Source organism: Equus asinus, chromosome 20 (assembly GCF_041296235.1).
Source record: "Equus asinus isolate D_3611 breed Donkey chromosome 20, EquAss-T2T_v2, whole genome shotgun sequence".
NCBI lineage: Eukaryota > Metazoa > Chordata > Mammalia > Perissodactyla > Equidae > Equus > Equus asinus.
The window spans coordinates 21,594,209-21,618,108 of NC_091809.1; the positions used below are offsets into that span (position 1 = coordinate 21,594,209).

At 46.4% G+C, this 23,900-nt stretch overlaps 1 long non-coding RNA gene across 1 annotated transcript; it reads right to left on the reverse strand.

The window, feature by feature from the left end:
- Positions 1-2,894: 2,894 nt before the first annotated feature.
- Positions 2,895-22,276, reverse strand: LOC106834430 (uncharacterized). Its single transcript, XR_011496139.1, has 4 exons — positions 22,066-22,276; positions 9,560-9,641; positions 6,617-6,708; positions 2,895-6,156 (listed from the first exon to the last, which is right to left on the reverse strand). It is a non-coding gene; the product is annotated as an uncharacterized lncRNA (long non-coding RNA).
- Between the last annotated feature and the right edge of the window lie 1,624 nt (positions 22,277-23,900).

Consider the following 23,900-nt stretch of genomic DNA (forward strand, 5'->3'; position numbering starts at 1 on the left):
TGCCTTGTTTCCCAACATATGGTCTACCCTTGAGAATGTTCCATGAGCACTTGACAAGAATGTGTATTCTGCTGTTTTTGAATGGACTGTCCTATATATATATTTATTAAGTCTATCTGATAAAATTGGGCATTGAGTTCTCCTACTATTATTGTGCTGATGTCAATTTCTCCCTTTAGGTCTATTAATAGTTGCTTTATATACTTGGTCCTCTTGTGTTAGGTGCATAAATATTCATAAGTGTCAAGTCCTCTTGGCGGAATGCCCTTTTTATCATTATAGACTGCTTCTCTTTGTCTCTAATTGTCTTTTTTATCTTGAAGTTTGTTTTGTCTGATATAAGTATGGCAACACCTGCTTTCTTTCGCCTGCCATTTGCTTGGAGTATTGTCTTTAATCCCTTCACTCTGAGGCTATGTTTGTCCTTACAGCTGAGATGTGTTTTCTGGAGGCAGCATATTGTTGGGTCTTGTTTTTTAATACATCCTGCTGCTCTGTGTCTTTTCATTGGAGAATTCAATCCTTTTACATTTAGACTCATTATTGATATATGACGTCTTAGTACTGTCATTTTATCTCTTGTTTTCTGGTTATTCTATATTTCCATCATTTCTTTTCGCTTGTATTTCTGACTGCCGTTTCAGTTTGGTGGTTTTCTGTGACAATTTTCTCTTTATTTTTGACTTACGGCTCTGCTCTGATTTTTTATTTACTGATTATCATGTTTGTATAAAAGATCTCATAGATGATAGCCCATTTTCTGATAGCCTTTTATCTCCATTAGCCTAAGCAAGTTCTACCCCTTTCCTCTTCCTCTTCTGTTGTTGTCATAAATTATTCTTTTGTGTGTTGTGAGTTTGTGACTAAATTGAAGTGTTTATAGTTATTTTTGATGCTTTCCTTCCCTTTGTTTTTTATAATTTTTTACTGACCTATTCTGATAGCTGCAATTTCCTGATTCCTTTATCTCCTTGCTCAAGGTTGTGTAGACCTTTGCTTTTTTGTTATAGGTAGGAGGGCTTCCTTCATCACTTCTTGTAAGGGAGGTCTTATGGTAATGAACTCCCTCAGCTTTTGTTTACCTAGGAAAGCGTTTATTTCTCCATTGTATCTGAAGGACAGTTTCACTGGATAGAGTATTCTTGGCTGAAAGTTTTTGTCTTTCAGTATTTTGAATATATCATTCCCTTCTCTCCTAGCCTGTAATATTTCTGCTGAGAAATCCACTGAATGCCTGATAGCTGTTCCTTTGTGGGTTCTTTTCTTCTGACTTGCTGCCCTTAATATTTCTTCTTTGTCATTGACTTTTGCCAGTTTTAATAATAAATGCCTCAGAGAAGGTCTTTCCACATTGATGTAATTAGGAGTTCTATTGGCTCAAAGTACCTTTAAGTCTAGTTACTTCCCCAGGTTTGGGATGTTCTCAGCTATTTCTTTGAACAAGCTCTCTGTTTCTTTCTCCCTTACTTCTCCCTCTAGAATACATATAATCCTTATGTTGATTTTCCTCTTTGTGTTAGATATTTCTCAAAGAATTTCTTCATTTTTGTCAATTTTAGTTCTCTCTCCTCCTCCACCTGAAGTATATCTATATTTCTATCCTCTAAATCACTAATTCTGTCCTCCATAACATCACCTGTATTTTTCGTGGATTCTAGATTTTTTTTTTTGCTGGGAAAGATTCACTCTCAGCTAACATCTGTGGCCAATCTTCCTCTATTTTTTTCTCCTCAAAGCCCCAGTACATAGTTGTATTTTCTAGTTGTAAGTCCTTCTAGTTCTTCTATGTGAGCTGCCACCACAACATGGCTGACAGACAAGTGGTGTGGTTCTTTGCCCGGGAGCCAAGCCAGGGCACTGAAGCAGAGCTTGCTGAACTTTAACCACCAGGCCATCAGGGCTGGCATTAGACTTTTCTTAAACCTCATTGTGTTCTTCATATCCAGAATTTCTGTTAGGTTTTTTTTTTTTTTTAGGGTATCAATCTCTTTGGTGAAGTATTCCTTCTGCTCATTAATTTTATTCCTGAGCTCATTGAACTATCTTTCTGACTTGTCATTTTCTTTTTGCTCTGCAGTGTTAATGTAGTGCTTCATGGTGTTTGATCAAGTGATCCTTTGCCAGCACATTTGTGGCAGTATCAGGTCACAGATTCCGCTTGCCACCACTGGGGGGCAGGCAGAAGGTGTGTTTTCTGATCCCACCCCATCTGCTGGAAGTTGTGCAAGTCCGGCTGCTCTGCATTCACTTGGGCTGGCCACAGCCACTCTGTATGTTGCGCTCACACGGGCAGGGCCTCTGCACTAGGTGGATGGGTCAGGCACCATATTCAGGGCCTCTCTGCTCAGCAAGGCATCAGGTGAGCTGCTGCACACTAGGCAGAAGGGGAAGCAACACGGGGGCTGAGCCACCACTCAGTGGATCCCTTGGGCTGCTGTGCTTTGCGAGCAGGGGTGCCTTCTGAGCATGTGGGATGCCTTTCACCTGTGCTGCACTAGCAGGGGAGCCGCCCATGTGGAGGCTGAGTCACTGCCACTTGGTATAGAGCATTCCCATGGGTGGGGATGCCGTGGCACGTTGGGCACTCCAGCAGGACAAGCTGCAACTCTGAAAGCATTTGCACAGGTCAGGCTGTCCCTGCCTATTACAGCTGGGGCATGGCTGCTGTGTGAGTATCCACAAACTGGCTCACTGCCACCAGGGAAGGGGAGGGTGTGCTTACTTAGTTCCACTGCCTCCCAGGAATCCAGTCCACCCACCTTCAGATGTATAGCTGCATGGATCTCTCAGAAGTCCTGCTGTGCTGTGCAGGGGATCCTCTGCTGGTAAGTGAACGTCCATTGGTTGTAACTTAAAGGAGAGAGACTGAGGGAACAACCCACTCCACCATGATGCTGATATCACCTAAGTAGAATTTTTAATAAACATTTATCTCTGGCACCAAAAAACATTAAGAAACAATATATCTTTACAAAGAAAAATCACATTTTTAACATATTAGCACTTAGAAAAGATAATTTTAAAATACAACAGTATAGCAAGAAAAATTTTAAAGATGAAGTGCATGGAAGATATCTGACAACAAATGTGTCAGACCTTCATAGAAAAATATATAAAATTGTACTGAAAGACATTAAAGAAGAGCTAAATAATTATAGATAATTCATGGCCTGAAAGATTTTTTTTTTTTGAGGAAGATTAGCCCTGAGCTAACTACTGCCAATCCTCCTCCTTTTGCTGAGGAAGACTGGCCCTGAGCTAACATCCGTGCCCATCTTCCTCTACTTTATATGTGGGATGCCTGCCACAGCATGGCTTGATGAGCAGTGCCATGTCCACACCCAGGATCCGAACCGGCGAACCCTGGGCTGCTGAGAAGTGGAGCATGTGAACTTAACTGCTGCGCCACCGGGCCGGCCCCATGCCTGAAAGATTTAATGATATAAAGACGTTGATTTTACTAGTACTGATTCAATACAATTCCGGACATGATCTCAATATGATTTTTTGTGGAACTTTTTGAAAGCTTATTGTTAAATTTATATGGAGAAATAAAAGGCCCAGAAGTAATAAACCACTCTTGTAGAAGAAGTTGCAGGAACCTGCCTCTCAGATATTAAAAATAGTACAAAATTATTCAAGATGGTGCCATATTAGTCCAGGATTAACAAACTGCCTAGAACAGAATGGCAAGCCCAGAAACATAAAACCATGCACACAGAACCAACTTACGGGAGCTGACCTCCTGATTCGAGCTCTAAGAAAATTGGTTAACTACCAAGGGAGAAATTAAATTGGACCCCACCTGACACTACATACAAAAATCAGTAATGGATAGAAAACTATTTTAGAAGACACTTTAGACGAATATTTTATAAACATTTTAAAGAGAAGAGAGTAGAACATAAGGTGGAAATTTAAAAAAAAGAAAAAAAAAAGGACCTTAACTAAATTGGAGTCAGGAAGGCCTGTCGGGGAGCTCTCCTGTGCTATCATTAGTCATGCTTGCATCCCTGACAGGAAGTACAACTACTTTATTTTATTTATTTTTTTTTTTGAGGAAGATCAGCCCTGAGCTAACATCTGATGCCATTCCTCCTCTTTTTGCTGAGGAAGACTAGCCCTGAGCTAACATCCATGCCCACCTTCCTCTACTTTATACATGGATGCCTACCACAGCATGGCTTGCCAAGCGGTGCCATGTCCGCACCCGGGATCTGAACTGGCGAACCCTGGGCTGCCAAAGCAGAACGTGCGAACTTAACCACTGTGCCACCAGGCTGGCCCTGAAGTCCAACTACTTTAATTCCAAAGATTTCTCTTCCCACTCAGCAACAGCCCAGCCAGTGAAATGCAACAGCCCAGCCAATGAGAAGCCTTTGCTGCCCTGAACTGTTACTTTCTTCCAATGAACTTTTGTTCAGGACAGCCCCACCCTCCTCCCCTCCTTCACTTTCCAGATTTGCCTATGGTTTGCTGTGGCATGCACTTCTGAAATTGCAATTCTTTGGGCTATTCCCAAGTGAATTCATTTTGAGGGTAAAATAACAAGTGAATATGCTTTTTAAGTTGACAATATTTATGACTGCATGTTATTGTCCAAACACAATTAGCCAAAGACCACTAGGGACAAAATGTATAGTCTGACTAAGTCAGGTTTACCCACTCATTGCAATGAAGGAGACCAGACACCTGAGGAACCATGGGGCATCCCACCAAACAAATGAAGACATATGGATTATTATATGATTTGGGGAAGAGAATTTAGGTGAAATTTAAATGAAGTACGGTCTGAGCTGCTTAATGACAGGGATATGTTCTGAGAAATGTGTCATTAGGTGATTCTGTCATTGTGTGAACATCACAGTAGTTACATGAACCTAGATGGTATAGCCTACTACACACCTAGCCAAGATGGGACTAACCTTATGGGATCACCATTGTATATGCAGTCAGTTGTTGATTGAACCATCATGATGCAGTGTACAACCTCAGTATTTTGACAGGCTCAAGGTAAAGTGATGCTGTGAGTTAAAATATATCTAATAGTTATGAGACAGTATTTGGAACTAAGTCAAAATTTTAAAAACCTCAGATCAAACCCCACGTAATGTAGCTGAAGGGCTATTTAGAGGGATATCTATGGCCTTAAATGCTTATATTCAAGAACACAGACTGAAAAGTAATGAGTTACATTTCCAACGTAAGGATAAGACACCAATAGAAGCAATCCCACCTTTATAACACTTATAAGCTTCTCTCTCACTCTGAGGTTCCCTGTTCAGAAGTCAAGTGCTAGTGGAAGGCTTCCCCACACTGAAGATATCCACCGAGTTGCTCACGTGAGATGGATGAGGCTTTCCTATGCACTTCCATTCCTGGGCTTCTCTTCACTATGAGTTCTCACATGTTTCCTGTGGGATGAGTGACTACTGGAAAATCTCTCGCAGTCATTGCCATAGCACATCTTCTCCCCTGTGTGTGCCCCATTGTGGGCAACCAGGCCACAGCTCCTGTTGGAGGCTTTAACACAGTCACTGCATTGGGGGAGCTTCTTCCTAGTATGAGTTCTCACGTGCACCATCAGATGGAAGGTCCTGATGAAGGTTTGGCCACAGTCATCGCAGAGATAAAGTCTCTCCTTGGTGTGCATTCTCTTATGCAGGCCCTGCTCCTGATGAAGGCCGTTCCACAGTGATTGCATTCACACGGTTTCTTCCAAGTCTGTATCCTCTTGCGTACAGTGAGGTTCAAGCTGGATCTGAAGAATCTCCCACATCGGTTACACTCATGGTTTCTCTCCAGTGTGAGTTTCCATGTGCATCCTAAGGGACAAGTGATGATGACCGACAGGTTTCTCACACTAAAAACATTCTTAGGTTTTCACATGAGCATGAGATCACGTGTGGATCCTAAGGGATAAAGGATAACTAAACACTTCCCCATGTTCTTTACATTCATTGCATTTCTCTCCTGTGTAATTTCTCTTCAGCAAAATAATATTAGAATTCCTTTTCATGGCTTTTCCACACAGATTATATTCATGGGGTTTCTCTCTGGGTTGAGCTGGTGCCTGTTGATTAAAGGATAAGTGGTAACTAAAGGCTTTCTCACTTTCATTGCACTCTGGGGATACTCCCTCACAGAAGGTCTGCACTGCAAAAAAAAAAAAGCAAAAGCAAATTCCTACATTAGAAGTTGCTACCATTTTCTGGCCTGGGTACTGTCTCTGCCCTGTCTGAGCTCTTCCCAGCTGAGTGAGGAAAATGCTCCACTCCAAGCTTCCATCATAGCCACGACATTCATGAGGCTTCTTATGTATGGATTTTTTTCCTGATAATTTTTTAAACAAAAACTGAATTGTGTGTCAATAATCACTATGTGAGTCATATTTATGAATATGCTTATTTGTGAGAACTCTGTGAATAAATTTTGAAATTGGTTTAGGATGTTCCCCAAATTCATGATACTAAGATACTATCTCCTGAGACACAACTTTTGGGTGACGGCCACTGCCTCAAGTGTGCCCCCTAGTGGTTGTGGGGCTTTTTTCTTTCTCAGGGAAATCCCAGACTTCTACTGCAGAGAACCAGCAATAAGCCCTCATGAGCCTTACCCTTTTCCTACCAGTAGATGGTTATTCCCGAACTTTATTCTGCTTTGCAGTAGTCTCTTTGGTTTCAAGACAAGAATTCCGGTCTGAAATGACTGGAGGGAGAGAAAACAAATATTTAAGCTCTTAGAGAAATAAATGATGAAACAAAGATGATTTTTTTAAAATCCAGGCCCATGTCAATTTTTTTCATATACTAAGCCAAAACATAAGAAGTCAATGTGACAGGGAAGAATGCGCCAGCAGTTAAAGACAGACTTCAAGGATTTCAGCAATGTGAAGAATTGGACAATGATGGGAACGGGGTGGAAATGACAGATGACTTGCTAAGAAATGATTTCATCAAAAATGAGATGGCTCCCCTTTAAGGAAAGCATCCTAGGAGCTTGTTTGGAAAAGTAGGATTTTTGAGAAGTACACTAACATTCTGCCTCCACTGTTCCCAATTTTTTAAATCTATAGATCCCGGACTTCAGTGGCAACATCCAACTGGACTTCAAGCCTTCAGCTAGCCCCCACCATCTGAACTGACGATGAGCCCATCTCTTAATCTATCCTGGTGCTCCTGTTTCTCCTGACTCACCAGGATTTTGTCCAATCTAGGGGAGACTGATGAGCAACCAAGGACCTCAGTTCAGTCCTGAATAGATTTTTCCTCCAACTATAACCCCAAGTTTTACATGTCTTACTGTCCCTACAGCATTTACTTGTGCCACTAAATGTAAATGTACAGTTTTACCACCCTTAGATTCTATAATTGTTTAATGTATTCTACAATGTATAATATAGCACATTCTTATCTTCACATTTCAAAAATCTGGTCATAAGGCCAGCATGTACTTGAGTATTTAGTGGTAGAATTTTATAGAGTACAATATACAATAAACCATGAAAAAAATGAGATGGCTGCTAATAATCTGAAAGAGGGAACTATCAGGAAAGCACAGTTTGGGAACAATGGGAAAGTGGACAGATGAATAGCAGGGCCACATTCCAATAAAACTTTATTTACAAAAGAGGAAATGTTCTGGAAAGAGGAAGCAGGACAGAGCTTTCTCTGGGAGCAAAAGAAAGCAGGAAAGAAAAGAGAGAAGGAAAGGAAGGGAAGCTGAAGCTTTTTTTGTTTTGTTTTGAGGAAGATTAACCCCGAGTTAACTACTGCCGATCCTCCTCTTTTTGCTGAGGAAGACTGGCCCTGAGCTAACATCCGTGCCCATCTTCCTCTACTTTATATGTGGGACGCCTGCCACAGCATGGCTTGCCAAGCGGTGCCATGTCCACACCCAGGATCCGAACCAGCGAACCCTGGGCTGCCGAGAAGCAGAACATGCACACTTAACCACTGCACCACTGGGCTGGCCCGAAAGCTGAAGCTTTGATAGTAAACTCACCGCAAGTGGCCTGAGATGATTTCTCAGACAAAATGGTATTTTAGAAATTCCCTGAAGGGGATCTTCTTGCCCAGGGCTCACCTGCACAAGTGTCTTGCAGAATTCTCCTCTCCATGGTCCTCAGCACCTCCTGCTCCACCTGGGTGAGCAGGTTGGGCTGACGGAGGTGATACTCTGAACACAGAGAGACACACAAGGTGGCAGGATGTGCAGGGACAGAAAGGAAACTTCCTGTCTAGATGTGGCTAACACTTTCAGAGGATGGGCACGTGTGACCACACTAACAGTGACACACTGGTACCCAGGACCCAAAACTCAAACTCCCTCACATCAGGCCCTGCAGGGACCGGGGGTCCTCAGAGCCAAGCTCAGAGACACACTTCAGGACACCAAAGCTTATACTCATGAAGAAAATAAAGTCACCATAATGGATGAATCTTCATTCTCAAGGGGAAGACTCTAGACTAGGGGCTGGTGACTACAGCCCAGGGGTTAGCCACTTGCTTTTGTAAATAAAGTTTTATTGGCTCACAGCCCTGCCTGTTCATTTCTGTACCATCCGTGGCTGCTTTGGCACTACGTTGGAAGCACTGAGTAGTTGTAACACAGACTCTGTGGCCCACTAAGCTGAAAATACTTCCTCTCTGGCCCTTTAAGGAAAAGTGTGCCCACTCCCACTCTGCATTTTTGCTTCTTAAGGGTGGACCACATCTCTTTCATCGCTCTTCCCAAGACCAACAACAGCTCCCAGAATTGAACAAGTGCTAAGAAGTATCTGCAGCAGAATCCTATGATGAAGAGGTGAGGTCGGCCTCACTGACTGAGACCAGCTTCCCAAAGTTCTCCAGCATCAAGTCTCTGTACGGGATTTTCTGAGCAGGGGCCAGCAGTGCCCACTCCTCCTGGGAGAAGTCCACCGCCACTTCCTCAAAGGTCACCAAGTTCTAAAGCAGCATACACACGAGGGCTTAGCCAAGACCCATCTCCATCAGTGTCCCAGGAGGGTGGGGGATGAGGCCGAAGGCATCAGAGGATCAAGGAGCAGTAAGTTCAAGTGAGGGACCCTGCCCTCAGCTCTCTCCACTTGCATGCCCTCAGCAATCTCGACCAGCCTCGTCGATTCATTAACTCTTCAACACGATTGAACTTTTCTCTCCACAACCAGTCTATGAACACATACAGCCTGGGTGCCCTCAGTCAGGCACCACACCGCCCTGAGCTCATGGCAGCCTGAGAGGAATACTTAGTAAATGAACGAGGGATGTCCCCAGGAATTCCTGAGACAAAGTCATCTCATTGCCTTTCTTGGTTTTCTGTCACAGCCCTGAAGTAAGTACTGAGCTAATAAGGACAAGGCACTGAAAAAAATTCATAAATACTGAGGCAATGAGAGCATTCTCTGGGAAGTCCCTTGGCCACCATTAGAGACTAAGAGTCCTGAGGAACTGTGGGGAGAAGTCCCGGATGGGTCTGAGGCTCCAGGCCACTGGAAGGAGACAGACCCACCCACAGGGAAGGGAGACGCCATGTTGGAAAGAGGAGGATTTCTGATTACCTGTGACCAGGTCAGCAACCCTGGAGCCATTGCTTCCTCCTTCACATTCCCCTCCAGCAGACAGAGTCATGGGCAGGCACAGCTAGAGGACACGAGAGGGGTCATGAGACAGGTCATGCCCTAGATTCTAGCCTGCACACTCACACAGCTAGCCCGCACATAAGCAAAGCACACGTCTGCCTGCACACAGGTCTCCTAAAAGGCCACGTCAGTCCTGTCTCTCCCATGAGAGGCCTGGGGCTTGCTGCCCACGAGGAAGCCTAGAAACTCCTGTGACTGCTGAGGGCACTCACGTTCAGAGAGGTCCAGCAAGTCAATGACCAAGAGTATAAAACAAGTACAAGGAATACCGCAGTACTAGCCCCCAAACACATCAAACTCTAAAAGGCACCAACACTGACATGCGCAGACCCGGGGGCTCCTGGGCTCCACTCCCACCTAGTCTTGGCCTTCGGGAGCCCTGGAAGAAGAGAGTCTTGGGGAAATGAAAATGGCCAGGCTATGATCTAGCTCCAAGAAACCCTTGTGGGTGCGGCTGGAGCTTGGCAACTGGGGCGTCTGGGTAGGAAAGTGCTGAGAGAGGGTGGCAGAGGGACCAGGAACTGGGTCAAGACCAGGGCAGCCAGCCTGGATCCTATCTGGATTCACACCTTGTGACTGGCAGCTTAGTGGGATCGCTTTGTAAGAAAAGCTTTCTGTTCCTGTTTATATTTTTTAAGATCACACTGGCAGCTGTTCACAGGCCAGAACTGGGGAGGGTAAGAAGAGAAGCAGGGGGGCAGGTGAGGGGTGGCTCCAGGGTCCAGGTGAGAATGGGGATGGGGAAGCCTTGGGAGATGGGAGGAGCAGCAGAGACAATTGCAAATGGTTAACATTGTCAATGCAAAATAACCAATAACCATTCTATGGATAAGAGAGAGGCGAGTTTTACTGGAGCCAGGGTGAGGGTTACAACCCAAGAAGGCAGTTTCCACAAAGGAAGAAAGTTTTCCAGAGAAGCATGATTTTCAGTACAGTATTACGTGTTTTTAGAACAAAGAACATACATTAAACACGCCTAGGATACACATTCATCAAAGTTTCAGAGAGGGATTCAGGTGTAAATTAGCAGGTCAACATGACCATGATGCCAGGAAAGGGATTAATACGGGCATTACTGAGGGCATTAAGATGGGGCATAGGCACAACCAGAGGCACTCACAGCTCACTGGTACAGCTCTCTGGTACACTCACTGTGTACCAGGGGACTTTGGGGAGAAGAAGGGAAAAAAAATGGGGCATAGATGGGGAAGTACGGGCTCTTACCTTAAAAGAATACATTCTTGTATGTGTGTGTGAGGAAGATTGTCACTGAGCTAATATCTGTGCCCATCTTTTTACGTGGGATGCCAGCACAGCATGGCTTGACAAGTGGTGCTAGGTCCACCACCAGGATCGAAACCTGCAAATCCTGGGCCACCAAAGCAGAGAGCGTGAACTTAACCACAATGTCACCAGGCTGGCCCCAAGAATGCACTCTTTACTTTAATGGTTAAAGCAGATGTTTAATGTATGTTTGACAGGCCATAAGTGAGCCTTCTTTAGTTCAAGCTGAATCAGTTCAGAATCCAAGTAGCTAAATCATATACCTCGATACGTGAAAATCTCCTGTCAATATGGCACACAGTTTGGAGGAAACGTCAAAGGATTTGCTAGGGACTTAGACTGGGATGGAAGAGGGGAGAGGGAAAGACACGCAGCCAGTGAGAGAAGTTAGAGAAATCAAGGAGGGATCTGGTTTTTATACTGACAATGTTGAACTTCACAGCCGGCAAAGGAGCCCTGTGCTCCTAGAAAACCAAGATGGTAAGAAATCCCCCCAACCCTTTTGTGCTCCAGGAAACGGCTGTCTGCCATTGAAGCCGGGTACCTGAGGGTTACTGTAAATATTCAACAAGAGCTTTGACATTGTTCCCAACACAGACATAGACGAAAAGAAGTTCTTGTCAACTCGCTGTTTTCTTGTTTGACCTGAGGGGTGACTCAAGGATTTATGAGCTTGTTTTACAAAAGAATGCCTTCAGGGACTTTGTGATCACCAGATAACCAGCCCCCTCCCCTCTGCCGTGACTCCAGAAGTCAGGTTGCCCAGGGGCTTATCAGGAGTGAAAGAAACACAATTGCCTCTTTGTTTCTCCAAAACTCCTCCTGCCAAGCCCCTTAGCTCTATAAAGCCCCTGCTTTCTTCTTTTCTGAAGGCAGATTTGAGAGAACCTATCCTCCCACCTTCTCATTTTAGCCAATTTGAATAAACCTTTCTCCATCTTCAACCACCAATGTCTCAGTGATTGGCTTACTGCAGTCAGGCTCATGAACTTGAGATTAAGACATTCAGTATCACAATGAAACACCCTTCCCCCATGACTTAGATAAGTCTCAGGATGACCCCTCCGTGACAAGGCCAGGCACAGACTATCCAAACTCCCAGTCTTTGTCTCATGGATGAGTAGCTGAACTGCTCACCCCTCTGAACAGCCTGCAGCAAATGCCTTCACCAAACTTCAGTGTGGCTTCTCTCCTCCAGGGCCCCTGAACTTTGGCCCCTCCTTCGGTGTTGGGACACAGAACACCCTTTACCAGCCCCTCACTGCCAATCAGCTGACTCCCTAATGACTATCACCCCACCCACCCATGTCCCACTTCCCAGCCTTACTGACTCTTTCCTATCAAAGAAAAGCTCTTCAGGGCCTGACCCTACGGTGGGACTGCTCTGCCTACAGCAATAGTCTTCTTACAACACTAATAACCAGTAGCTGGTGGTGTCCTCCCTTGAGAGGGGAAGATTAAGGAGGGGCAAATTCCTTCACGGTGAGGTTGTGCAGGGACAAAAAAATACATATATACATATACTATAATATGTGATAATTAATATGTATGTATCATAATCAATATCCTTCACATATATATATAGCATATTTTACATATAGCATATTTTCCCATCAAGTTAAAAGGGGTATGATAGGGCAGAGGGTTTTTTCGTGAGAGGCATAGCAAGGGCTCTTTTTAGCCTCATGGAAATGACAGGAGTTGGGGGAATAATTTCAAAATGTGGTAGGCCAGCAGGCCGAGGGAAGGCTTCTACGGACGTCTCATCTGGGCTCCAGGTTCAGGCAGCCACATGTCCCTCAGCCCTGGTAGGCAAACCATCTTAGCCACAGATGACAAAGGATGACCAAAGGCCAGTGACAGCTGGGACTGTGCTGGGGCAAAAAAATTGGAATTTATGTCTATAAAAATTTAAATATTCCTGTGCCTTCAACCAGCAACTCTTAGTATTTTAACTAAGAGAAACCCTGGCACCTGTGCAGATACAGAGATAAATAGACAGGTGTGTGTCTGTGTGTGTGTGTTTTTAAGTTTGTCCACTATAAAGTGTTCACAATGGGTAAAAACTGGAACCAACTAAACTAACCCTACAGCGCACCAAGAAGTTAAAGAATTACCTACGAGGGACAATTATGGTATTTAAAATAAAAAGCTGACATAGATCTATAGGTAAAGTATAAACATACTTACATAATTTATAAAATATCTATGTGCAGAGAGGTATGTACATGCATTCAAAATGACTGGGAGCGCGCCGGCCCCATGGCCGAGTGGGTAAGTTCACACACTCTACTTCAGTGGCCCGGGGTTCGCCAGTTTCGATCCTGGGTGTGGACCTACACACTGCTCATCAAGCTGTGCTGTGGTGGTGTACCACACAGAACTAGAATGACCTGCGACTAGGACATACAACTATGTACTGGGGCTTTGGGGAGAAAGGGGGGAAAAATTGATGGGGAGGCAAAGAACTTGAACAGACATTTCTCCAAAGAAGACACACCAATGGCCAATAAACACAGAAAAGATGCTCAACATCACTAATCATTAAGAAAATGCAAATCAGAACCATAATGAGATGCTACTTCATACCCATTAGGATGACTATTACCCAAAGAAAAAAGAAGAAATAACAAGTGCTGGCGAGGATATGGAGAAACTGGAACCCTCATGCATTGCTGGTGGGAATGTGAAATGGTGCAGCCACTGTAAAAAACAATATGGCAGGGGCTGGCCCCGTGGCCGAGTGGTTGGGTTCGCACGCTCCGCTGCAGGTGGCCCAGTGTTTCATTGTTTCGAATCCTGGGCGTGGACATGGCACTGCTCATCAAACAATGCTGAGGTGGCATCCCACATGGCGCAACTGGAAGGACCCACAACGAAGAATATACAACTATGTACCGGGGGGCTTTGGGGAGAAAAAGGAAAAAATAAAATCTTTTAAAAAAAAAAAACAATATGGCAGTTCGTCAAAAAGCTTAACATAGAAGTACCGTATGATCCAGCAATTGAAAGCAAAGGTTCGAACAGATATTTGTACACTAATATTCACAGCAGCATTATTCACACCAGACAAAAGGTAGAAACAGCCCAAATGTCCATCAACAGATGAACGGATAAACACAATGCATATAGTTACAATGGAGTATTACTCAGCCTTAAAAAGGAAGGAAATTCTGACACATGCTACGACAAGGAGAAACTTTGAAAACATTATGCTCGGTGAAATAACCTAGACACAAAAGGATAAATGCTGCCTGATTCCACTCATAGGAGGTTCCTAGAGGAGTCACATCCACAGAGACAGAAAGTAGAATGGTGGGGGCAGGGGCTGGGGGTGGTGGATGGAGAGTTAGTGTTTCATGGGGACAGAGTTTCCGTTTGGGAAGATGAGAAAGTTCTGGAGACGGATGGTGGGGATGGTTGCACAACACTGTGAATGTGCTTAATACCAGCAGAAAGGTACCCTCAAAAAAGGTTAAAAGGTAAATTTTACATAAAGTATATTTTACTACAACAAAAAAAGTCTGCAAGGCCACAGTGCTATTCGTAATACTGGGTGGGGGTCTCTGGAGAAGAGGGTGACACTGTTTTATGTGCACTTGGCAGGGGGAATGTAAAGGGAAATGTTGACCTTTTAACCCTATGGTTTTCTGAATGTTAAACATCAAAAACAACACATCCATGTATTCCTTGTGTCACTGAGAAAAATTACACAGTCAAGTACAAACAAAAATAATGTCTGTGGCCGAAGCCTCACCCCTGCACACAGCTAATCTCACTGCTCAAAGTGACTTCTGCCATCTCACCCACCCACACACACCAAGCGCCCACCACCAGGAGCCCTGGCAACGACATCCTCTACATCCACTCGTTACTAACCGCTGACTCACATTTCATCTACTTCCCGTCTTTCTTTCCAACCAAAGCAAGAGCTTTTTTAATTACTATCATTGTTTTCGTTTTGGTGAGGAAGACTGTCGCTCAGCCAACATCTGTGCCCATCTTCCTCTGCCTTGTATGTAGGATGCCACCACAGCATGGCTTGATGAGCGATGTGTAGGTCCGCGCCCAGGATCTGAACCCGTGAACCCTGGGCCGCCAAAGCAGAGAACATGAACTTAATCACTCAGCTACAGGGCTGGCCCGAGAAAGAGCTTCTTTATTTATTTTTTTTTTTTTAAAGATTTTATTTTTTCCTTTTTCTCCCCAAAGCCCCCCAGTACATAGTTGTATATTCTTCGTTGTGGGTCCTTCTAGTTGTAGCATGTGGGACGCTGCCTCAGCGTGGTTTGATGAGCAGTGCCATGTCCGTGCCCAGGATTCGAACCAACGAAACACTGGGCCGCCTGCAGCGGAGCGCACAGACTTAACCACTCGGCCACGGGGCCAGCCCCAAGAAAGAGCTTCTTTAAATCAAACATCTACGGTCTTATGAATGCATCCATATACATTATCTTTAGGAATAGCCTGAAGCAAAAATTGTTGTGCATTACGAAGGCAATGTTATTATAAGTTGCATATAATATGCCGAAGATGTGGCTCTCACCACCCCCCACTGAGAAGATTCCAATGTTTTCCAGGCTGGTTCCTTTGACCCCTTGTGTCTCTATGCCTTCTGGTTAATAAGGCTCTATGAGGTTAACAGAATTCTCTCAAGGAGGAAAAAAGCGTTCAGATCTGATTATGCCTCTTCCCTGCTTAGGAACTTCTAGAATGCCTCCTACTGGAAACGCACAAAGTCCAAATTCCAAACTCAACAGGGGGGACCCTCCAACGTCTGGCTCCAGGTAGCCTTTCCCACACCTCCACTCTCCCCTGGCAGGAATGCTTGCTGAAGGATTCCAGGAGGCAGACCAAGGTCCTTCTGGTCTCAGTGCTGGGTTGTGGGGCAAAATTCCCTCCCGAGAATTTGCAAACACAAGTCCACCCTCCCATGGTCCAAATTCACACCACCTCATGCAGGGAGCTGACATGAGCACACGCACATCACCTCTGCAAAAACTCAGCTCCCACCAGGCCACAGAAGATTCCCACCCATGGGTTCCCAGGAGCCCACAGCTGACATAGAAAAGCAACGTAAGTCAAGGAGGCACTAGATAATAAAAGGGAGCCCGTTCATTCATCAACATAAATGCAAACAGCAGAAAGAAGGTATGAGCACAGGGAATGTACTAATGAAGAAAAAAGATAATCTATCACAACCATGCACGGATCCAAGTCAGGTTTAGTGCTTTTTGAAAAACCAACTAGTAATTCCAATTAATGGAATTTACAACATTAATAAACTGAAGGAGAAAAATCATGATTGTGGAAGTTAAAAAGGAAAACTTAACTAAGGTGGAGTTGGGAAGGCCTGTAAGGGAAGTTCTCACATCCTATCACACGTCATCAATTACACCCAACGGGAAGAGAGGGAAGCTTGCATCTGAGACAGGAGTAAAACTACGTCGCTACTGATGGAAGATTTCTCTCCCCACCCAGCAACTGCCCAGCCAATGAGAAAGGCCACAGCCCAGGCAATGAAAAGCCCTTGTAGCTCTGAACTGTTATCTTTCCCCAATGGATTTTTGCTTAGAACAACCTGTCCCTCCCCCCCATGCCCCTTTCTTTTTTTTTTTTGGTGAAGATTGGCCCTGAGCTAACAGCTGTTGCCAGTCTTCCTGTTTCTGCTTGAGGAAGAATGCCACTGAGCCATCTGTGCCAATCTTCCTCCATTTTTTGTGTGTGGGACACCGCCTCAGCATGGCCTGATGAGCGGTGCCGTGTCTGTGCCCAGGATTGGAACTGGTGAAATCCTGGGCCACTGAAGCAGAGCATGTGAACTCAACCACTTGGCCAAAGGGCCAGCCCCTCAAATAGCAATTTTAATTTAAAAATTTTTTACAGGATACAAAATATACAGAAAAGCCAACTTTAATGTTCTACGTGACACACATATAAATATTTCAGTGCCATTCCCATGGTGTCATGTCTTTCTTGTCCCTGAAGCAGGCCCTGTGCCAAGTTCAGAGTAAGCAAGTGACATAGGTTTGTTGTTCCAGTGAATAAAGTGGTGCCAGCAAAGGAAGCCCACGTGCCCCCAGTGGAACCAGACAGAGTCAGCAGGTCTGTGGGGGTGTCCTAGCCACAGGGACAAGCAGCTACCTCTGGAGTCCCCCAGCCCAGCCCAGCCATCTCCACTCACAGGGAGGGGATGGGCCCCATGCTCCCAATTCATTAGACCCTCACCCCATGGGGACAGTGAAGGGGAACTTGTGTGGTACGGGTGGTAATTAATACTCTCCGTTCAATTTCTATACGATGAACACTCAACACACAGACACAAACACACAAACTCTACCTGGATCTATTATACACATGTAACACACAGAGGCACAGCTATAAATATGTTTTAAACCACTAGTTGCTCCGTGCAACAATAACGATGATGATGATGCAACTCCACGTTCAAACGTGGCATCGGGAGGAGCGGCTGCTCCCAATATCAGACTTGTGACATTGTGATGGCAGGAGGAGAATGTGGGGGTCGTGGGACTGGGGGAGGGGGGTGGGAGGGATTTCAGAGCAGGTCGGTGCCATGCTTGGCGAGAAGAGCAAACGGCTGGATCTGGGGTCCACGTTCCCCACAGTGTGAAGACTCGGGGTCCCCATCATAGGTAGCAGGGCGGGGCAGGGAAAACAGAGTGGCCTCCCCAACCCAGGTCGCTGATACCACACTCAGATTCTCTCCCCTGGGACTCTGACCAGCCTCCCCAGCTAAGAGATGGGCTCAGGCTTCAGGGTTCCCATGAACTGCTGCGAGGGGCAGGAGGCCCAGCCGCTGGCCCAGGATCCTCATTAGGATCGGCTCAGGAGGGGCGGAAGTCAAACCTGCACCATCCGAAGCTTCTGGCATGAACACAGTGAAACCAGTAGTTCCCATTGAGATTAGGCAGCTAGGAACTAAAGGGTTTTTTTCTTTTTTGGCAATTACTGGTTATAGCTTTTAGCTGTTTAACCCACCCATTGTTAACTGGGCTGCTTAGGCAATAGGCTATCTGACTCCACTAGGCTCCCATAGATAACATCTCCCTGGAGCCTGGGTCACCATGGTAACGGGTGTGTGAGCTGTTTTTCAGGAATTAGAAGCACTTGTCCACTCGAGGCCAGTTGAGACCACCAACTCATCAACTGGGCCACCAACTCATCAACTGGGCCCGCACAGATGTCTGATAAGTGACCTTTTGATGTCAAGAGGCCAAAAACTCCACCCTCAGCTCATGCTCACACCGCCATTATGGGAGCATGCATCCTACGAAGAGGCACCGAGTCTGACTACGCATGCGCAGATCAATTCCCTCACCTCTCCTCCCCTCCCATCACCTCTCCCCACATTTCAGACCACCTTGCCCCCATCCCTGAGTCCCTATTTTCGGGGAAGCGGATTTGAGGCTCATGCTCTCGCTTCCTCATGTGGCTGCCTTATGATTAAACCCGCTCTCTGCTGCAATGTCATCTCAGTGTTTGGCTTTCCAGGCAACGGGCAAAACCGAACCTGGTTCGGTAACAACTCTGTGCGGAGAGAGCATAGCTGGCTCTTTTCCCTTTAAACTCCCGTTTTCCTCCTCAGTGGGCAAAATGGGACCCAACCAGGCAGCCGAGCCCAAGCAGCCTGACTGCAACGGCATCCCCTCCTTGATCTCTGGACATCCTGGCTCCCTGGCTTCGGCCACCTCATATGCAGTCACCCGTGGGCCAGCTACTCAAGGCCACGCCCTCCTCACAGCCAGAGGCCGGTTAATGTAGAAGCAGAGGTGGAGGCAGCCAGGCTGAGCAACCCAACAGCCTAACAGCAGTAATTAACATGGACGTTGCCTGAGGGACTAGGGGTGAGAGAGGGGGGCCCTTCCAGACCCTCAGGCCTTAAACCATCCCTAATTCCTGGTTCTTGATTCCCCAAGGGAAGAAGGATTCAGCGGAAGGAGCTAGTACTAAGCAGGGAGGCGAGGGTCTGGTTTCTGGCTCCCAGGCCCTCTCGCATCTTCCCCACCCTAGGAGACCACCCAAAACTATCTGCCTTTCAGGCAGAACTTGTCCTAGGCTTTCCCAGCAAGAAATGGAGGTGGCACCTTCCCCTCCCCCTCCATTCCCCTCCCCTCCATGCCCAGGTGTCCTGGGCCCTCCCAGGTTACACAACTGTCTCTGAGCTGCCTGACCTTCTCTATCCCCAGATTTTCTCTTTTCTCTCTGTGGGAAACCCAATTTGCATCACTAGGTACAGCCCAGCCCCTGGGGAGAGGTGGAGGAAGGCTGGAGCCCAGAGACAAGAGAGCAGGGACTCTGGCAGTCCCAGGAGAATCTCCCAGCACCGGTCCATTTGGACAGGACCTCCTCTGATGCACTGGGTTGGGGTGGAGGCACCGGCTGGGTGCTCAGGAGAGACCCTGGGGCGGCTGCAAGATGACGCATAGAGCTTCGGATCCTTTGTTTACAGACATACACTGGAGACAACACTGATAAATTTCCGCGGAGGAATTTTCATGGGGAACTTACTTTTCACAGCTTGGCCATCAAATCTCTTTAATTCCTCCACTAGTTTTCTATACAATGCAATTACAACAGTCATAAACCTTCATCGCCCCCCTCCTTGCCCATTTTGACTTTGTCTACATCAATTCATGAATATCAATTCCTTTTCCTGTGAATGCTTCATTCCTCCAACACCATTTGGCCCCATCTCAATAACCGGCGGCTTGGGATGGAAACCCGCCCTTGACACAGCCTACTCCTCACAGATCTCATCAAAGAATTCTGCCGAGGACACTGAAGGTCAGGACCCCTGAGCACATCCCCACCTACTCTGTTCCCTCAGCTTCCCCCTCACGGTCACAGATTCAAATGTCACTCCCTCAGAACTCTCCCCACCCGCTTATAGCCAGTCCCTCTAATAACCCCACTCATTTTTCTCATCTCCCTTGAACTGAGGAGACTTTGTCATTTTCGTAACTATGAGAACAGTACTGTATATTTTATTTATGTATTTATCACTTGGACTGCATACACAACCCTAGCACAGGCACACAGTAAGTGCTCCTTATCTTTTAGTAAATAAAGGACTGAGTAAGCGAGGGAGCAACCCAATCCTCTCCTCGCCACTTCCTATGCCTCTTTCAAATCCTTTTACTTCTTTCCCATTCCACATCCTAAATCTAGCCTAAGTTACGCTGTTCCTAGACTTATTCTCCTGATGCCATGCCTTCTCTATGCTTCCTGAAGTCCATTCTCGATCCAGGAACCAAATCCATTCTCAATCGAGTAGTCTGTAAGGACTGATGGAACTGGACTTTGTTAATGACCAGATCACTAACCAATCAATGAGGTACAAGTCTAGCCTCTGGCCTGAGGATCCAATCTCAAGCCAATGTATGAACTACAAACCCAGTCTTACCTCATCTAGCACCAATGAACTCTTCAAGACAATTCACCTCATCTTTCCTTTTCCCATAAACAACCCTGAGCCCCTCTCCTGTAATCACGACACTATTTCGGTTTCTGCCTCAATCTATGCTCCCCAAATCGCAATTCTTTGATCCCAGAGAAACTCATTGCCTCTTAAACTGGCTGCTTCTTTTTAAATTTTTCATTTATTTATTTATTTCTTGAGGAAGATTGGCCCTGAGCTAACATCTACCACCAATCCTCCTCTTTTTGCTGAGGAAGACTGGCCCTGAGCTAACATCTGTGCCCATGCTCCTCCACTTCCTAGGTGGGACGCCTGCCACAGCATGGTTTGATGAGCCATGGGTAGGTCCACACCAGGATCCAAATCGGCAAACCCGGGCTGCCCAAGCAGGACATGCAAACTTAACCGCTGCGCCACCAGCCAGCCCTTAAACCGGCTTCTATTTTTGTTAGTTGACACTGTCCACAATATAAACCACCAGTATTATTCCTGAAACTTTTAAGAAAAATTCTTATGAAAAACGCAAGGTGTGCGAAATATTATTTTTGAAACAAGGAGGCAGCGTTGCTGAATTTCCTCCAGAATTACTTTTCCTCCAATTTCTCATTCCTGAGTTTTTAACCTCACTGAAAAAAAACCCCACACGATCAAAACACAGCTCTTTGAACGTTAGTAAATTCGACTTTCTGCTACTAACATCAGGAAGGCGCTGCTTCCTCCTTTACCTCCTGGAGATCCGTATGTTTTTAATACATACAGTTTCATGTATTTCACTCACAATTTATGCTTTAGCTACAAGTATACGCCTCCAAACGCCGTTTGAATGATATCATTAGGCGATCCCTGCGGCGATCACAGCCTCTGGAGAGGGGAGCTGACCTGGGAAGTACAGAGGCGAACAACCTCACTTCAATTGTAAGGCTTGTTACTTACACTCGCACTTAGTCTATTTCCTTTTATTTTCTTTATTACACTTATTTACCGTTACCCTGGAATCTTAAGAATTTTCCCAAATGAATTTATCAAAAATAAAAACTTTTTAAAAGTTTTATGATATCCTCACCTCAAGGATGTTCACAGAAGCCAAAGTCACGGGTGAAGTTCTGTTGCATAACAGAAAGGGACCCCCTTGATAGAAACTTCGCCGGCGCGTCTCACCCCAAACGCCGACCACATCCCCAGCTCACGAGGACGGGAGGACCGAGCGCCGCGCAACGCCAGCGCGCCTCCAGCCCCGCGCTGACACCGCCCCCAACGCCCGTCTCCCGACCCCGCCGGGACCCGCCCCACCTCAAGCCCCCGCCGGGACCCGCCCCCCATCTCCCGCCCCCGCGGGGACCCGCCTCCCCCACGCCCCCGCCGGGTTGTGCCCCCAACGGCCCGTTTCCCGCCCCCCACCGCCCCATCTCCCGCGCCCCCACCGCCCCATCTCCCGCTCCCGCCGGGACCCGCCCCCACCGCCGCGTCTCCCTGCCCTCCCACGCCCCCGCCGGGTTGCGCCCCCAACGGCCCATCCCTTCGCCCCCGCCGGGACCAGCCCCCACCGCCCCACCGCCCCATCTCCCGCCGGGATGCGCCCCCACGGCCCCATCTCCAGCTCCCGCCGAGATGCGCCCCCCACGGCCCGTCCCCTCGCCCCCGCTGGCACCCGCCCTCCTCCCACGGCCCGTCTCCCGCCTCCCGAGTGGCGGGGCCGCACCTGGAGCCGCTGGGCGGTGGCCGAGGCCGACGCCGAGAAAAGCCGGGCGCCGTTACAGGGGCGGGGGCCGCCGCCTGGGGACGCGCGCTCCCCCGTGGCCCGAGGCGTGGACGCGCCGACGGCTCGGGCGCGGCCGCGTCCTCTAGTCTCGGGCGAAGTCCTCGTGTCCTCCTGCGGGGACGCGCTGGGGCCCCCGCCCGCAGGCTCCGCCAGGGACCTCGGGGGCGGCACCGGGCGGGAGGACGGGGGCGGGGCCAGGACGGGGCGGGGCCCGTGGGCGGGGCCTCGCGCCGGCTCCGGACTGCCCGGCCGCCGGAGGCTGGAAGATGCTTCTCTCCGGGCTGTCGCAGCCGTGTGCAAGGACGTGGCCTTCCTCGCTGCGGTGGACAACGGGCACATCCCTCTTCACCAGTCTTCACTGCGAACCTTTCTTGGCCGTTTTCAGAAGTCTTTCAGTATTATCTTTGAACTTGTCTTAAACTTGTGTGTTAATCTTGGGACTGTTGATTTTATTTAAATCTTTCCGTTTTTATACGATTAATTGTAAAGGACTTTTAGACTTTCTATAGGTACATACATGTTTAGATCTTTTCTATATTTATTATTTTTTACTTTTACTTTTATGTGGTTACCGTCATTTCCCTTAATAATGCTTTTCCTTTCATTTATTCATTTAATGAATACTGAGCCGTGCCTTCACAGAACTTTTATTTCAGTTGGACACTACGATGGTGGAACAAATACACAAGAAAACCTGTCATCTCAGTGCCACGTCGGAATATTTCTAGTACATTTCCAAATTGCATTTGGTGGAAATTCATTTTTTTTAACTTTTAAAAATAAATACAACACACAAAAAGGACAAAACAAATTTATACGGTGGTGAATACTTTTAAAAGGAAAACCCCCACAACCTTCAAAATCTCGTGTGTCCCTTCTCATTCACAAACCCCGGCCTTCCCACCTAAAAGGGAGTAATATATTGGCCTTTATGGTAATCACTTCCTTGCGTTTCTTTATTTTTTTTTTTTACCACCTAAGTATTTATTCCTAATACTACAGTTTAATTTTGCCTATCTTTGAGTTTTAGAGAAATGGAATCATACAGGGTCTTTTTTTAATTTAGGGGTTTCTTCACTTAACATTGTTTATGAGATTCATGCATATTGTGTATACTTGAGTTCATTCATGATAATTATGTATTGTATTCCATTGTATGACTACACCACAATTTATTTACCCATTTTAATGATGATGGACTTCAAATTGTTTCCAGTTTGGGGCAATTTCAAATAACACTTGTATAAACATTCCTGTTCTAGTAGAGGAAGATGGGCACGGATGTTAGCTCAGGGCCAGTCTTCCTCAGTAAAAAAAAAAAAAGAGGAGGATTGGCAGCAGATGTTAGCTCAGGGCTGATCTTCCTTAAAATAAAATAAAATAAAAAAATTCCTGTACTTGTACATATCTCTTGGAGCCCATGTGTAAGCATCCCTGTTCTACACAGTCCAAAGAATAGAATTACTGGGTCCTTGGGTATCCATATCTCCCACCATAATAAGTCTCTTTTCCAAGTTGATTGTATTAGTTTTCTATGGTGTGTAACAAATTACCGTAAACTTGGTGGCTCACAACAACACACGTTCTCTCAATTTCTGTGGTTTAGCTAGGTTCTCTGCTTTAGGGTTTTACAAGGCTAGAACTCAGGTCTGATGAGACCCAGATGGGGAAGGGTCTACTTCCAAACTCCGTCAGATCGTGGGCAGAATTAGTTTCTTTTTGGCTGTACTATTCAGGAGAGCTTGCTTCCTAAACACCAGCAACAAAGACAGGAA